The sequence below is a fragment of the Rosa rugosa genome, chromosome 5, assembly GCF_958449725.1.
Source record: "Rosa rugosa chromosome 5, drRosRugo1.1, whole genome shotgun sequence".
In the NCBI taxonomy this organism is placed as follows: Eukaryota; Viridiplantae; Streptophyta; class Magnoliopsida; order Rosales; family Rosaceae; genus Rosa; species Rosa rugosa.
In genome coordinates, this window is record NC_084824.1 from 38,715,388 (window position 1) to 38,732,119 (window position 16,732).

The 16,732-nt window shown below is 36.5% G+C and overlaps 3 long non-coding RNA genes across 3 annotated transcripts; 2 read left to right on the plus strand and 1 right to left on the minus strand.

The window, feature by feature from the left end:
- Positions 1 to 3,842: 3,842 nt before the first annotated feature.
- LOC133709684 (uncharacterized) lies at positions 3,843 to 5,326 on the plus strand. Its single transcript, XR_009846344.1, has 3 exons — positions 3,843 to 3,967; positions 4,511 to 4,638; positions 5,224 to 5,326. It is a non-coding gene; the product is annotated as an uncharacterized LOC133709684 (long non-coding RNA).
- A 1,360-nt stretch (positions 5,327 to 6,686) lies between these two features.
- Positions 6,687 to 9,347, minus strand: LOC133708199 (uncharacterized). Its single transcript, XR_009845655.1, has 3 exons — positions 8,649 to 9,347; positions 7,778 to 7,854; positions 6,687 to 6,914 (listed from the first exon to the last, which is right to left on the minus strand). It is a non-coding gene; the product is annotated as an uncharacterized LOC133708199 (long non-coding RNA).
- Positions 9,348 to 12,672: 3,325 nt separating this feature from the next.
- Positions 12,673 to 15,944, plus strand: LOC133707949 (uncharacterized). The gene is made up of 6 exons (XR_009845442.1): positions 12,673 to 12,929; positions 13,027 to 13,157; positions 13,957 to 13,990; positions 14,223 to 14,318; positions 14,907 to 15,054; positions 15,500 to 15,944. It is a non-coding gene; the product is annotated as an uncharacterized LOC133707949 (long non-coding RNA).
- Positions 15,945 to 16,732: the final 788 nt, after the last annotated feature.

Genomic DNA, 16,732 nt, shown 5'->3' on the forward strand with positions numbered 1-16,732 from the left:
ACTTGTTGAAGTAGTTCAACACATTGTTGTACGTAGAACAGATTGTAATTGATTGCTAAGGCCCATTTCTTATTGTTATTGATTCAATTAACTATGTGATATGCTCCCTTAAATAAAATTGCTACCCTGAGTTTTCAAAAATAGTTAGGTAATAAATCCACTCGAAATTCAATGAAATGGTCATGGCTCCCTATATACTTTAATAATGATTGATTTGAAAAAAGCTTGTGTTGAAAAAAATTGAGAAGCTCAACAATTGTATTTATAAGTAAATTTAGCCCCACACTTCAAGAGTGTCGTTTTTTTTTTTTTTATAACTGTAACTATGGGAAGGAGAACCTCACTCTTCATAAGATTGGACCAAAAAACTCTATCAAGTGGACTCCCCAAATTATCAGTATGTCAAAATTAATTTTGATGGTTATGTGATCAATAAGAACGACAATACTACTATTGACTTTGTTACCAACACTAGGCCAATAACCTTAACATACAACACTTTTTACACAACGAAAAAAAAAATTTGTTGTGTGATAAGGGAAAGTGAATCATACAACACATTTAAAAAACTTACGTCGTATAAAGCTATTAAAATTCAGAAGTTTTTAGCTAGAAGGTCATTACACAACACTTACAAAAATGGTTTGTTGTGTGAATGAAAAAAAAATGAGTGGCATATTTCACTCCTATCTCGACTCAAATTTGGCTCCAAATTTGTACTGCATTGTACAATAGTATAGTTATATATGTTGTATGAGTGTAGCTTGCAAAATGTCATACAACAGTTTTTATTTTTGTGATGTATGATTAAGGAAGATATATTGGGAGGTTTAGATGTCCCCCCAAATGCTACTCATTCTCCCTCAAAACCTACAAATTTTGATTGACATATATGTGATGATTGTAAGCTCCTACAACATAAACTACTTATTTGTGTTGTCTGAATGAGAAATGTCTATCCTAGCGCCAAAACTGAAATTTTGATTGCACATAGTGGGAATTCCCCCTCCTTATTGTCTCAGCTCAAATTTAATTATTTGCAGAATCAGACAACGTAGCTTTATTTATGTGTTGTCTGATTCATGAATACAAACTAAAAAGAGTCAAATGGCCGCGCGTTTAGCAACTTAATTAGGTTAAGGGTAGCAACTTTTGTCTCCCACTTCATTTATTTCCAACACTTGGACAAAACACGAAACCACAATTTCTTCATCAGTCTCATTCTCTCCCCGAAACACAAGTCATCACTCAAAAGCCATCCCTTCTCGACTTGAGATTGGTGTTCTACTATTTCGACTCAACCATCACTCAATTCCATTTGTGAAGGAGGATTCTGCAAATTGGGAAGAAGGATGAGGTTCTTCAATCTGTTGAAGATTAGGGTTTACAACGTTGATTTGGGGATTTGTGGGCTACTCGATTTAAGGGTTTCACGGCTACTCGATTTGGGGTTTCACGACCACTCTTACAAAAAAGGGGTTTTAATTGCTAAGTTTTTCTCTCCTTCTCTGTGGGTCGATTCGACGCAACCTAGAAGGAGTAGCAATCTTAGTTCATGTTCATACTTGCTTCTCCAAGTATGGGTTTTGGGATCGACAACCTAGAAGGAGAAGGAACTGTGAACGCTTTCGATCTGTTAGGTGATGACGACAATGACGACTTAAGTCAACTTGCTGCTATAATGGTGGTTCCTGCTACTGCCCAGCCCAAGCTCCCCTCCAAGCCTCTTCCTCCTGCTCAAGCTGGTAAATAATCATTCGTTTCTTGGCTTTCTTGTGGTTCGAATACTGTTTCCTTTTTGGGCTATTTTGTATCTGCTTTTGTTTTTGAAGAGGGACTGGTTATTTTGATTGGTTGTTGATATTATGGCTATTTGCTGAGATTTGAATTGGATAGAGAAAGATTTTGATGTGAAGTTATTTGTCAATGCAAGCTGTTTGTTCTGTAGTCCGTGGGAAAATATGAATTTGATTGTTTTCGTCTTAATCTATACACCCTCTTGATATTAGTTGCATCTTTATTCTTATTAGTATGGAACACATATTTATGGTCTGTAAGATTAGTTCTTAATTTGTTGTTGTTTTATCTTGAAATTTTGGGATAATTCTCTTTGATTCTGCATTTGGGTATATTTTTTTTTGTACCAGAGGAGTATATATTGATTTTGGCCTCCTATTGAACAATTCTACTCAGTTGCATGTTATGATTTCTTGGTTATTGAGTATTTGAAGAAAAATGGCTACTATGAGGATTTGAAGTACTTTTTGTTCTGCTATAATCGATCTGTTCGTTTCTTTTCCCAGTAAACTAGTGCACATGGTGCAAGAGTGTGTGTTTTCTTTATGTAACTGACGTTTGTCTTCTGTATTAATTTATAATTTAGGATACGTTATGAGTTTTCAGTAACTATAATCTGTTCTTGATTTCTTTTTTCAGTAAACTAATGTGGAAGGAGCAAGAGTATGCAAAGGTACTCTTTATATAACTATTATGTGAATATTCTGTAATTGTCTCATCAATTGTAATTCAGGATACCGTGTTTCCTTGATTGATGTTTAATGGGATTCTTTTCTTTTTTTTCAATTTGCAGTCGTTGGTTTGTTCACATGGTTCCCTTTATGAGTATTCGATCATCAATGGCCTTATATGTAGACAATGACATTCATTTAGCTAGACTGCACTTGGTGTTTATTTGCAGTACGTGATGGTATTCTTGGTCTAACATCTTCCTTTTTTTTTTTTTTTTTTTGGTCTGAAGGTCTAACATCTTTTTTGTTTGTTGCTTGTTATTGTCTGCTCTAATGTATTCTACTGCCACCATTCTCTTTGAATTGATAAAATGATGGGGATGTATGTACAGCTAAAACCTTTAATGGAACAAATTAATAGGGTCAAAGTTTTACTTGCTCCTGTGTTGGAACTCCACCTCTAAGCTTGGGAAGCGCAAGCAAATGCTCAATGACATAAGAATGGTGAATTTCTATTCATCCCTCCAAATCTTCCCAGTTGTACGGTGGAAATTACAAGCCTGGTTTCTCACAGAAACATAGTAATTCTTGTGCCCCTCCCTTTAAGCTTCCAGTTTTTTTAATAATTTCATTGGGGTTGTACTAATTATTAAAAAAACTGGAATTATTATGAAACATAAATTAATTTTAGGCTTGTTGACCTCAATTCTCATAGTGATAAAGTTCTCAACTTCTTTATTTATTAGTTTAGTTTGATCATTCTCTTTTCAATTTGTGCAAGTTGTGTGTGGGTGATTAGTTTTCAAGTATTTATCTCTGAAGACAACATAAGAACCTGTTAAGAGTTAGTTTTTGCTTGATTTGAATTGGTTGTGAGTTTGAAGTTGAGCTTATGAAGTAACATTAATTGCACTAGAAAAATATAGCAAATCAGTTTTTCATTTATGTCTTATTTTAGTTGCAGCAACAACAACTAAATCTTATAACCTAGATAGTAATAACTTTGACTGACATTTAAGTGAGGTTCTTGCTGAGATTTGGAAGGGAATATGAATGCTTTCATAGCTAGTTGTATTTGTGAAAGTCCCTCAGTTTGATTTACTGGCATAACACCAAAAGCCAGATTCTCCTTCTGATATTTCACTCATACAGGTTGTGTGCATTCTGTGTTTGGTAAATTTTGTAGCCAGATGCATTCCTTTGTTTCGTTAATGATGTTAAAGTCAGTAATACAGTTGACCAAAGGGCTCGTAATATTATTCCTAGTGCAGAGGTAAGATACTGGGTGTTTCAGAAATATTTCATTTTTTTTTTCCTGAGCATGCTTCTACCATTAATTAATTTCTTTTGTTTTTTTTTCTATTTTGTCTCCTTCATTTGTTTTCAAAGTTCCATGTCTTTTCTTTGTTTATTTGATTGCAATGTTAATGTACTGTAGGGTTTTCTAAGACAGAAGCTATCTGCCCAAGGGCTTGCATTTATAATTGCAGGTGGATCTGGTAAGCATTTCTTGACGCATTTTGCCACAGATTCTACAAATATGTTCAGTCGGTTCTTAGTTGTTAGATGTCAATTTAAATGTGTGGTTTTATCTATTTGCTAAATCAAATCACCTCTCTTGTTTTCTTCTTTTCTTCTCTCCCTTTTTGCTCTAAATTTAACCTCAGATCCTAAACTAAAGGTATTTGTAGTTTCTTTTGTTTCATGACAAAATAAACTTCTTACATTGTCTCTTGAACAAAACTAGCAAAATCTTAACCTTTCTTTTCAAGAATACTCTTTCATAAAACTTTTCAGTGATGGTAAAAATGGAGATGCATAGGACATTCAGAAAAGTGGGAGATACAAAAGGCTCTTTGCAGCATCATTCTTTGCAATTCGTAAAATGTTCTATTAGAAATGCTAAAAAAAAGGACAAACTTCTGCTACTTTTGTTGAAAAATCTTGGAATAATGTTTCTTTCTTGGCCAATCTAGCTAGTAATCCCTTAATTGGACTTGGACTAATCTTAGAATTTTTTTGGCTTTCTCCATTGATTCTAGTTGTACAGAAAAATCTTGAGGTGGGCAAGGTACTATCTGTTGATGTTTCTTGTATAGCAGTTGTGACTAGCTACAACAGTCAATGTCCAAACAAATACAATGGCCCCATGAGAAGAGCAGTGTTTGGTGTAAGTTGCTTCAATTTCTGGAAATTTGCAGTCTCCTTGTGTTATTGCTGCTATATTGATAACGTACAGTCTCCTTACACATAACTCATGAGTTAATATAAGGACATGAAAGCAAGTATTATGAGGAGATTGTATTATATCTCTGCTTGCAATATAAAGAGGTCGTTTTAGAGCCCTTTATTGTTTTCCCTTAGTGTCTTCAGCTCTAAAATGATCACATGAATTGAGTTCTACTTTAAATTGTTCCAGCTTATTGTATTATGTATTCTACTTGCTGCATTTTTAGATTAACATGAGTTTAGATATTTTGCAATGTGATAATCATCTGCTCACATTCTGTGAGATCTCCAATACCATAATATAAAGGGTCAAATTTCTGGTCAGTTTTTGCAGAATGTATAAAATTTTGCTAGGATGCATCTTAAAGTTGTTTTTGGACATTTGTATTTTCTTTTGCTTCAACTAATAACATAGGTTGTGGACTTAACTAAGATAGTAGTATGACTTTGAAAGTCCCAATTGTGCGTACATGTACAAATTAAAGTTCTATATATATTAATCCAGCCTATCCTCTTGCTTTTGCAGATAACTGAGATCCTCAAGCTAGTAAGAAGGCTTTATAGACTCATTCTAGATTTTGCAAAAGAGAGGGAAAATATTGATGGGCGCACCATTTTCTGCTTCTGCTGACATATAATATTAACATGCAGCAGCTGCTCATATTTTTGTCAATAATCATATTAATTTTTTATGGTTTATTGATATTGATAATGGCATGGCACTAGAATGCTATCTTGTTTTGGAATAGTTTGTATCAGTTTTGGATATCCCAAGTAGATAGACATGTATTAGAATACTTTTTTTCTTTTAATGTTGGCTTGGATGATTGAGAAATGCTCCCTTTTAACATTTGATGTATATAGAATGGGTTGGATTACTCATTTGATGGTTTGTAATGTGTTTTCTTTCCAATTGATTGCATTCATTAGGTAAAATGGAGCATTATTGTGCACAAAATATAGAAAATGAAAATGATTGTACAATAGTTTTATAGTGTGGCAATTCAACATTGTTTGAATACACAAAATTAGGCCATTCACACAATGCATTCATTACAATCACACAACGGTAAAAACTAAACTCTATTGTCCAAAACCAATTCACACAACAAGCATACTGCACAACTGAAGTGTGATGGTATATCAGACGACGGTGAAATTAAAAAAATTGTTGTCTGACTAGGCTTTCCAATAACAGCTTTGGAACAAGTTATGTTGTCTGAAGGATGCACATGCCACGCACAGCATGACTGCGCGGCAACTGTGGCTGTCATATGCCGAGAGAAGGCATAACAGTTTTAACCAAATAAGTGTTGATTGTTTATGTTTCATACAACGGGTTTCCACCGTTGTGCCATTTTGCATCACACAACGCTCCGATACACAACGGAGATCGTCCAAATCACACAACGAATTTGGTCCGTTGTCTGTTAGCTTTTTTGGCCTAGTGCAAAGATCCAAAGTACAAGATGAAAATGTAGATGTCAATTATATTCGTATAAGAAAAGGTTTAGCAAGCATAAACTTTTTGCAAGAATAATGCTAGATGAACGAGCTTTTTGGGTACCATATACATTCCACCTTATGTGACAGCTCATGTGGCATCATTTAGTGAAATTCTATTATAGGTTGGACATTGTGCAACATCAGCTGCCACATAAAGTTGGATGCAGATGATATCCAAAAACATGGTTATCTAGCATTACTTTTTATGCAAATCCAATGTAATTATCATGGATCCTAATTTATTTTTATTCCTTTGAAAATCTAAAAAACTTCATGAGAAATCAAGATGTTATCCATTATAAACATGCTTCAACATGATGTTTACCTATAAGAGAAAATCATACACAAGCACAATTCCCAATTGTACTCGAAAAATCCCTTGAGAAATCAAATTAGAAACTCAACGACATGTCCCACATGCCAAAATATTTTGATATAGCAACACAATTCATAAATAAAGTTCATATGTGATATTAAATTTGTCACGCCCCGGATTTTGAATGATAAATTCAAATCCGAAACCTGAATAATTACAATTACAAAATCCAAATCTCGAAACTTCGAGTTCATTATTACAATTCACTCTCACAATATATTATAAAGCTCAAATGAGCATAACACACCTCACAACTTACAATTGTTGTAAAACTCTAACAATTGCTCTAACCGCGCGATCACCGTCCTGGTTCTCCTGTCCTGTAGGATTACCCGCTACACAATTTGAATAGTGTACCGGGAGTTGCAACAACACAAAACCCGGTAAGCTTTTTACAGCCAGTATGAGTAAACAAGAAAGAACTGTTGATTTATTAGATTTCAAGACTACCACAAACCCACGTTACTTTCTCACTCTCATATATATATATAGACACTTATGAGTTACTCTCAATTTAGCTCATAAGATCACTCACTCTCATATATATATGTAGACACTTATGAGTTACTCTCAATTTAGCTCATAAGATCACTCACTCTCATATATATATATAGACACTTATGAGTTACTCTCAAATTCGCTCATAAGATTTCCCAACATTTGGTAGACAGACTCATATATATATATAGACCCTTATGAGTTACTCTCAATTTCACTCATAAGGTCACTCCACATTTGGCAGACAGACTAGAGCTCTAACTGAACGTAACCACTCGTCCGGCCACAGACGTGATTACGATTTAATACTATTAATAACCACCAGCCCGGTACGAGAGCGTGATTCACTAATAGATGCCATGGTCACCTCGTGACCTAGTGATCTCCACAGATCACAACAATTTATTGTTCCTCAACAATAAAACTCAACACCTCTCACAATATATTGTTTCTCAACAATAAACTCAATACCTCTCACAATATATTGTTTCTCAACAATAAACTCAATACCTCTCACAATATATTGTTTCTCAACAATAAACTCAACACAACTCCAACAATACATATTATTTCACGTAATAATATATATACAGACATTCACACAGGAATGTCTAATACACCAACAATAGTTCATATGATTGCAAAATAAAGCAATTAAATATATTGGGTTCGTAATATGAACCACGTGAGGTTTACTCACCTCGATAATCCCGCTGCGTCTTCAATTCAGCTCAAAATACGATCCACAATCGTCCACCAACTCAAACCGTCAATCACCTAGTCAGATACGATCTTAACTTAGCAATCATTCATAAACCACACATATACGGAAATCCAACGATCGGATTCTAATTTAATGATGATCCAACGGTCAGATCGAATTTATACGATGATCCAACGGTCGGATCCTAATTATATGATGATCCAACGGTCGGATCAAAATTATACGATGATCCAACGGTCGGATCAAAATTATACGATGATCCAACGGTCGGATCCTCACGGATCGCCCTTAGGATCATCCTCCAAAATTATCACAAAGATCCAATGGTCAGATCTTCTTGAATCACTCTAACAAACATCTCCATAAAATTATACGAAAATCTGACGGTCGGATTCTCACGAATCGCCTTCCGAATCATTGTTTTACATTTATACGAAGATCCAACGGTCGGATCTTCGCCCATGACCACACAAAGCCACTGGGACAGTCATAAGATCATCATATCCAAATTTGAAGTAAAACCGATGGTCAGATCCTCACAGATCGTAAACCGAAGATAAAACGTAAAAACGTTAAATAGTAACGTCAAAACATAAATTCACTATTTATCAACGTTTTCTAAAATGACCTTGTAATATATCAAAACGCTCGTAAGGATGCGTAGATCATCACCTAGATAATAAAAACTCAAAATATGGTCGAATACGCCGCCACAAGCGGCGGTCAGTGGGCGGTCAACGGCGGTCAACGCGGCGGTCAACCACCTCCTCTGGCCACCAAATTTCATCCACAGCATCATCTCAACATTTCCAATCACTTTCTCAACTGTGACAAAGTCAGAAAATACCTTGAAGTAGCCGAACAATTAAGCACTCCGATGTACAGTGAAATTTTCCAATTATGCTTTCTTCCTCCATGCTTCGATCTGGGTTATGAGACTTGGCGAGCATGAAGAGCGGCTTAAGGCGCTTCTAATGGACCTGGGTTTATGACTGGAGGTGGCCGGAAATCGGCGTTGACTAATTTGCTACAGTAAAAATGTTGGCTTCGATCTCCACATTTCCGGCCAAATCGTCGTAAACAACTCCCACATGCGTGATAAGGAGGAAGAGACGAGTCTATCGATGCTCGCAGCTCGCCATTTGGTGGTCTAGAGGTGGTGAAAGAGGAGGTTGCAGAAGAGAGAAAGAGAGAGTTGCAGAAGAGAGAGACTGAGAGAGCACGGGGGAAGGAGAGAGAAAAGAAAGAAAAGTTACCTGGCTACAGTAACATTTCAAATTTATACCAATCTACCATAAACAGTAACTTTCATATTTTGCTTATAACTTTCGCATACGAACTCCGATTTTTACGTACCACATATGCACGCACTCGGTTTAATGTCCTCTACAACTTTCATGAAGGAAGTTTTCCCAAATTCCCAATGTATAAAAAGTCACTTTTTGAGACCCCCTAAATAACGTTCGTTTTTTCGAAAATTAATCGTTCGAACTAATTCCACAATTCCTCCGAGCCTCGTACTCGCTCCCACTATCGTGAAATCATTTCTAAAAATCCATGGAATTTAATTTGGATTTTCCGGGGTATTACAAAATTATAAACCATGTATCATAACCATCGATAAAACATTCTCAATGCCAAACTCAAAACCCGAATAAATAATAGATAATTATCTTGTCCATCGAAAATCTCATTTTTGAAAATCTTTCAGAAAGCTCACAATCAACGAATAAAACTATTTTTCAATTCCGGAAATAGCCTCGGAAAACAATTCGTCGAAAACTATCATAAGTCATAAATCATACTTAGTTCCGAAAATACTCCTTGGAAAACATTTTTATAAAATGCAAGTCATGACTGAGCTCAATTCCTTAATATAAAATAAAAACCAAAAGTCATGACTAAAGGTGTAATTCAAATCCGAGCATAGGAAATTCATCAAGATAATTTATTTTCCGAAAATCCAATCAATAAACCAAAATCAAATCATATTCCAAAAACCAAAACATACACTCAATAAGTAAAACGATAATTAATTAAATAAATAAATAATTCAGAAAAATATGTGCATGCATCATTTAAAATAAAAAGTCCACTCACTGGTCACAGCCAAGTATGTCGTCGACTTGAACTCTTCACAGGTGGCGACAACTTACTTCCTGTACAAAATGACGCTAATGAACAAAACTCCAAGTCTGGAAATTAAATTAGGAAAAACGAAAACCGAACTCCAATCCTCCTCGGATTCAACCCAAACTTCACTACTAACATCATTTCACCAACTTAAAAGTTTTGGGGCAAAACTGAGGGGAAATCTAATGGTCGGATTCCGTAAATCAACCTTCGAAAACTTGAACTTTGGCAAACCTTCACCAAAATCATATCCGCAAGGTCCATATGTCAAACCCTACCCTAAGTGCTAAATAAGAAAGCCAGAAGAGGCGGCACGCGGCCCCAAGAGCCGCCAAAAGTGGCGACGCGTGAGGCCACTGATTTGGGCCATGAAACTTACATCAAAAGTGGTGCCGCATTCCTAAAACTACAACAAAGACTGAATCAAAGCCAAACAGCCGGAAATTACCTCAAGTTGAAAACGGGGCATAATCCATCAAATCCTCGATTCATCCTCCATGTTTGGAACCGGTGCAAGTCCTCTGGAGGGTTTGATGTACGTCGAAAGAGCTCCAAATCTAAGTGATTTCGCCGCCAGAGGTGGCTAGAGCTGAAAGTTCCGGCCAGGTTGAGCTCACGGATCTGAAATGTCTTCACTGTCTCAATTCTTCCTCCCAGGTGGAAACGCAAGAACCAAGAGGAGAGGGCAGGGCGGTGTGGAACGACAGTTCTAACTCCACCAGTCCGACAGTCCGGGTAGGCGTAACAGCGGAAAACCTGTCAGGTCGCGCCGTGGGTCGGTGTGGAGAGAAATTGAGTGAATTTTCCAAAAATGGAGAGTTACCAAGGGTTAATTGGCTATTTATAGTAAGTTTTCTGAAACAGTGATTTTTACTTTTTAGACTATAACTTCTTCGTACGAACTCCGATTTGAGCGTGTCACATGTCCACAAATTCGAATTAACTTCTTTTACAACTTTTGTGAAGAAAGTTTTCCCAAAAAACATATGGAATAAAAAGTCAACTACATATAATGCTTAATTATAGTTTTTATTCAAATAGTTAAAGTTGATATCTACATATATATATTGCATTACAAATGCAATCTTGCAAAGGCAAGTTACCTATAGCATAAAGTCCTTCCATCAAGAGAATTACTTTTTTTTTTTCGAGTGTCATAAGAGATTGGTTGTAAATCACTCTATCATTTAATCTCGGTAATTCGACTATTCATGTTTTAGGTCTCTATATGTCAATTATGTATGCAAATTAGACATTGATAATGCAAAGTCAATATCGCATATGTGAACCAAATTGAAGCTATTAACAAGTTTAAATCGAAGATTTATGTAATAGATTTCGTAGAAAACATGAAAATCTGAAAAATCGAGTCGGAAATTCAATTTTTACCTCTTTCTATATTTCCGAAGCCGGACAAAATAGAACCGTTACCGGACCTTGAATCCTAATTGCCGGTGTTCTGTGAGTATCGAGGTCGTTTACCCAAACTTAGAGAGAGAGAGAGAGAGAGAGAGAGAATTGGCTATGGAGGAACGAAGAGTTTGAAACCGTCACTACACCAAAAACTGCATCACACAACACTAATCACACAACAGAACAGAAATCATCCGTTGTGTGTTTAAGTAAACTCTATTGTACAACGGTATTAGTGATGTTCTGTTGTGTGAATGTCAATAAAGTGATAAATTTTTTATCAGAACTACATTGCACAACGGAATTAAGTATTGTCCGTCGTCTGAGTCTTAAAAATTTAGCGGCAGATTTCCCTCCACTTTGGAGTCTTGGTTGCCTCTTGAAACACTGAAATTTGGGGTACTAGGTACAACAGATTTCACTATTTCCATTGTGTGATTGAAAAACTGAGCACCAAAGTTTGAGGAAGCTTGCTTGAATGTCTTCCCCTAGATAGGCCTAGTGCAAGCTGTAGAAATTATACAACAGAATTAAGATTAATGTTGTGTGAACTTGGAACTGGGCGGCAACATTTTGAGCTAAAATGTTGTAGGCGCCATGTTTTCCTCCATGATTTGACATTTTGATTTTTAGCGTGGCACTCAGACGACAGTTGGTGACATTTCTGTTGTGTGAGTAACTTTGACAATTTTTTTCTAGGTTTAATTGTCATGCCACATTGTGGTGCAAAGAAAACAAAGAGAGAAGGAAAACAAAACCTAGCACGACATACAGAGACTCTCAACCCTCTCTCTTGAATAGCCTCCCCGAAACGCCTCTCTTTCTCTCTCATGAAACCTCAATCTCTCTCGTGAATCTCTCAGTCCTCCGCAAAAGCTCTCTGTCTCGTGAAACCTCTCTCGGCCCTCTCTCCCCAGTTTCCAATTCCACACTTAATTTCAACCCTCTAAATCCCTAAATCCTCTACCTTTACAGGGAGCCGACTACAATGGCCTCGATTCTCAAGCCGTCCAATGGGGTGAGATGGGAAGACGATGGCAATGAGCAGTAACGGCGGCGGCATTTCGGGATAGGCAGAGGGCTTGCTTCAACAGTGTTTTGAGAGCTCTCTCTGCGGGAAATTGGGGTTCGAATTTGTGCTCGCTCTTCACTTCTCCAAACCCGCCTTCAACTCCGTCTACCTAATGGATAATTGAAGCTCTGCTTTGCGTTATCCTCCTCTCTCTCTCTATGTCTAAAGATCTAAATCAATTCAAGGCTTCTAAATCTAGTAAGGTCCCTATCTCCAACAAATTTGCTGATTTCGGTTTATTCCCTTTCAAAATCAGTTATTCCATAGTAACTCCTCTCCTTTTCTCCTTGCTGACGATGACCTGAAACAAAACAAACCCAACGAGATCAAGGCGGTTCCTATTGCCAATGGCTTCTTCCACGGAGGGTCTGGTGCCCATGACCAGGGCTTTTCTCACTTCTTATTACGACACCTACAAATTCCTTCCTCTCTCCGATGACATCCCCCGCCTCTCCTCCGAGATTCGATCCCTCACTGCCGATTTGCTCTCCAACTCTCTGGCCACTCCAGGTACTCTAAATTACAACAATTTCTGAAATTCCCATTCTTATTTCTGTTAAAGTATTGATCTTGAATAGTGAGTGAATCAGTGAGTTTGATTTTATAGGATAAGAGAGATTAGTAGTGGATGAACTAGAGAGTCCTCTGCCGCATAAAGTGGATGAGAGTATGTGGAAGAATCAGGAGCATATGGAAGAGGTAGTCCTTTTACTTGATAGGCCTCATTGGCCTCAATCGGTGAGCATTGATGTGAATGTTAAACAGCTGGTGTTACCTTACATATTTTTGTTTCTTATTTTTGGTGGTATGAGCAGCTTTAAGAGCCTTCGAGTCCCGAGGATGCTCAGCTTGCTACTGTTTTCACTTGCCTGCATCATAATTTTAATATGATAGTTCTGTGAATGTGAGTGTGGTGTTTTGAATTTTCGTATTTTTTTGTTTATTGATGGTCCTGTGATAGGAAATTTCTTATCTTTGGAAGCAAAGATTTTAGGGTATTACTGTGTAGCCTAAAGCTTCCAGGTTTGAGTGAGAGTTTATGAGTTTGAGATTTTCAGTAGAGGTTTAGGCTTTAGAGGACTATGTTCTATTGTAATAGAAAAAGGGAAATAATGGGAAAAGAATGCTGGTTCTATTTTTTTGCCGTGAGTGTGGATTGTTGTATAACAACAGCTCGTCTTTGCATGTTTGATTACTTATTTTGTGTAGCTACTAAAATGGTTGTGGAATATAGATCCATAATATATGTTATTCAAACAATTCTTGATTTTTGTTCCAGGTACTCAATCATATTCTCCTTCAATGGTGAATATTGTTACTAGATTCCATGTAATGTTTGGTATTTATGGAGTTCTTGTTGGGTGTTCTTGGAAAGTGAACTGTCAAATGGCTTGCCCTTATGGGGAAGAGTCAATTTTTGGTAGACTATCAATTTTTGGTATTGTGATGTGAAAAGAGGGGCTTTTCGCTTTTTCGTTGTTAATTACTTGTATGGCATTTGGGTGATTTACATTGTGCTTGGTTTGTGAGATTTCAGAGTCGTGGAACTCAGCTCAAGGATATTCCGAGCGGTATGTTCTCTAAAGTTTAGTTCTCTAAAGCACTTTTGCACGAGCTCTGGAGGTTTATGTCCCTGTCTAATCTTTCGTATTGAATGGTTTCTCTATTTTTTTCTTTTGAATTGAGCAGGTATGTATTCTATATGTGTTTGAATGAGCTGTATTCTATACTTTTCTTGTACTAAGGATATATGAACTTGTTGGTGTTTATCTTTACTTATCTATTTTTGTGCCTTAATGGCAGAAATCCTTTGTATCTGCTGGTCATCTTCATTGGCTTTTTACTCTTTAAAGCACTATAGGTGCAGCTAGACATCTCGGCCGAATCCGCAATGCCACTGTGAGTGTCAAACTTTGTTCTAATTGTTTAGTGTTCTTGTCCTACCTAATCTATTTGGTTTGCTTACAAGAGGGTTTCAAAGTAGAAGTTAGATATTCAGATTTGGTCAATCATAAGCTATCTAAATATACAAAATTGCATGCTTCCTGCTAATGCTTCACATCAAGTAGGGGTTGGGGGATTTGTCGTCAATGAAAATAATGAGGTATAGTTGCATCTGTTCTGTTTGCTGCCTTATATGTAACTTTCCTAATTAATATAAATATCCTTCCAAATTGAAAGGATAGCCTAATTCTTATCGCTCCAATTAGATTTGCAATGTTCAACCGGCCAAGCTCTTAGTGACAGGAAGCTAGGACAAGTGATTATCCAACTTTTCGTTCAGGTCATTAGTGGGACTCATAGGCAATAGCCTTGGTACCGATTTCATTAATCAATGTATCAAATATTGATCTTAAGAATAAAATGTATATGTATGAAATTAAAACTACTGGAGGTCAGCAGGTTATCTGTGTGATTGATTCACTCATTTGATGCTAGTATTCTTTTATTTTATTATTTCTCTTCTTAAAAGGATTGGTGTTGCAGATCGTATTCAGGACTTGAGTCTTTCATTGCAATGTTGATTCTTCTGGTAATGTAAGTTTGAAAATCGTAAAGGATGGTTGGAGTCCAGCACTAACGATTACAAAGGTGCTACTAGCAATTCGGTCCATTTTCACAAAACCTGATCCTTGTAAGTTCTTCTATTATACTTTGAGCTTTCTTTGTGGTATTGTTTGTATGCATGTTCTTGTTCTTGGTCTTTGTATAGCAATAGTTTACTTGTAGGACTAAATGTTAGTATTTTGAAGGAACTCATACTGGTGTTAAACATCATCAAAGAAGAAAGCAGCACTCATTTTTTTTTTTTTTTGTTTCCTGACTTGATCATTGGTTTAAGATAAAATATATTCCCCAATATCAAACTCGTTTATCACCAACTCCAAATGATCTGTTGCTCGTACTAAGATAAAACGTGCACTTTTTTTTTAAAAATATGGTGATTAGTAAGAGATAATGGTCACTGGAAGAAATATTTACCAGATTTTCTCAATATCTTTATAGTTTTGTAATGCTCTGAGCATAGGATGGTGTTCAGTGTTCCTTTTAATATAATATCTGGTGCAAACAAATTGCAGTGCCAACAAGTGCTTAAAGAGCTAGAAGCAAGTATCGGTCAATCTTGCTGGGGGTTTCTATATAGTCATAATTGCACTTACTTTTGATTAGTATATATTTGTTGGATTTGATCATCTGCTACAAGCTTGGCCAAGTGGTTGAGACTTGCTGTGAATATATGGGGACAACATCATTGCTGGTAATAAGGCGGAAGTCTGGGGCACGAGTTCTTGTTGTTGTTGTGGACTAGTGAGCTCACTCTCTCTTTTGAAGGCGAGGTTTATGTGTTTTTTGCTGTTATGCCCCAGAAGGTCACTCTGTTTCTTTCTTCCTTGTATATTATAAATTGTTTAATTCTAAAATGCTTGTATATTATGTACATAGTAAGGCATGCATTATCCCTTTTGTTTTCATTGCATTTGTTAATTGTGTCAGGAACTATATGGTGGAATGTTGCATAAAGAGTCTTTGGGAGATCGAGCGTGGAGTACCAAGCAATGCAGCAAGCTATATTTTCTTTCAACATGTAAAACTTAACCAGGAAACTTAAATGCTTTTTAGTCTATGAGATGTATGAATGCTTTAGCAATGTTCCTTAAATTCAATATTTGATGAATTGATGTATCACAATGATTTTGGTACAAATGTTGATCATTTGATGGTTTGCATTCAATTTGTATTCCAATTGTTCACTATTAATTTATATCCATTCAAAATTTGGGTATTCACACAACGCAATTATATATATCACACAATGGATTTCAGTAAGTAACGTCATCTAGTTTTAAGCTCATACAACAGAAAATACTAGAACACAGTTGTCTTACTTTTAATCACACAACAGCTAAACTACAAAACCGTTGTATGAAAATTCAACCCACAACGGCATAAAAGCAAATTCTGTTGTGTGAACTGCTGCGCATGGGTGCGTCCGGCATCTGTCGAGTTCTTGGACAACGGTGTTAAGAAATATACGTCGACTGACTTTGTATCATACAACGGTGAATTCACCGTCGTCTGATTTTTCATCAGACAACATCGAGATAGACGACGGTGAGTCTTCAAATCAGACGACGTTTTTTCACCGTCGTGTGATGCAGTTTTTGGTGTAGTGCGTTTTGACTTGTGAGAGAGAGAAAACTGATAAGAGTCGTGGGGTTAGTGGGTAGTGGCACGTTTATAATTTATTTTTTTCGGAGCCCAGAAGCGTCTTTGCACTGTTATTTTGGGTAAGTGGGCACAAATATCTCTAG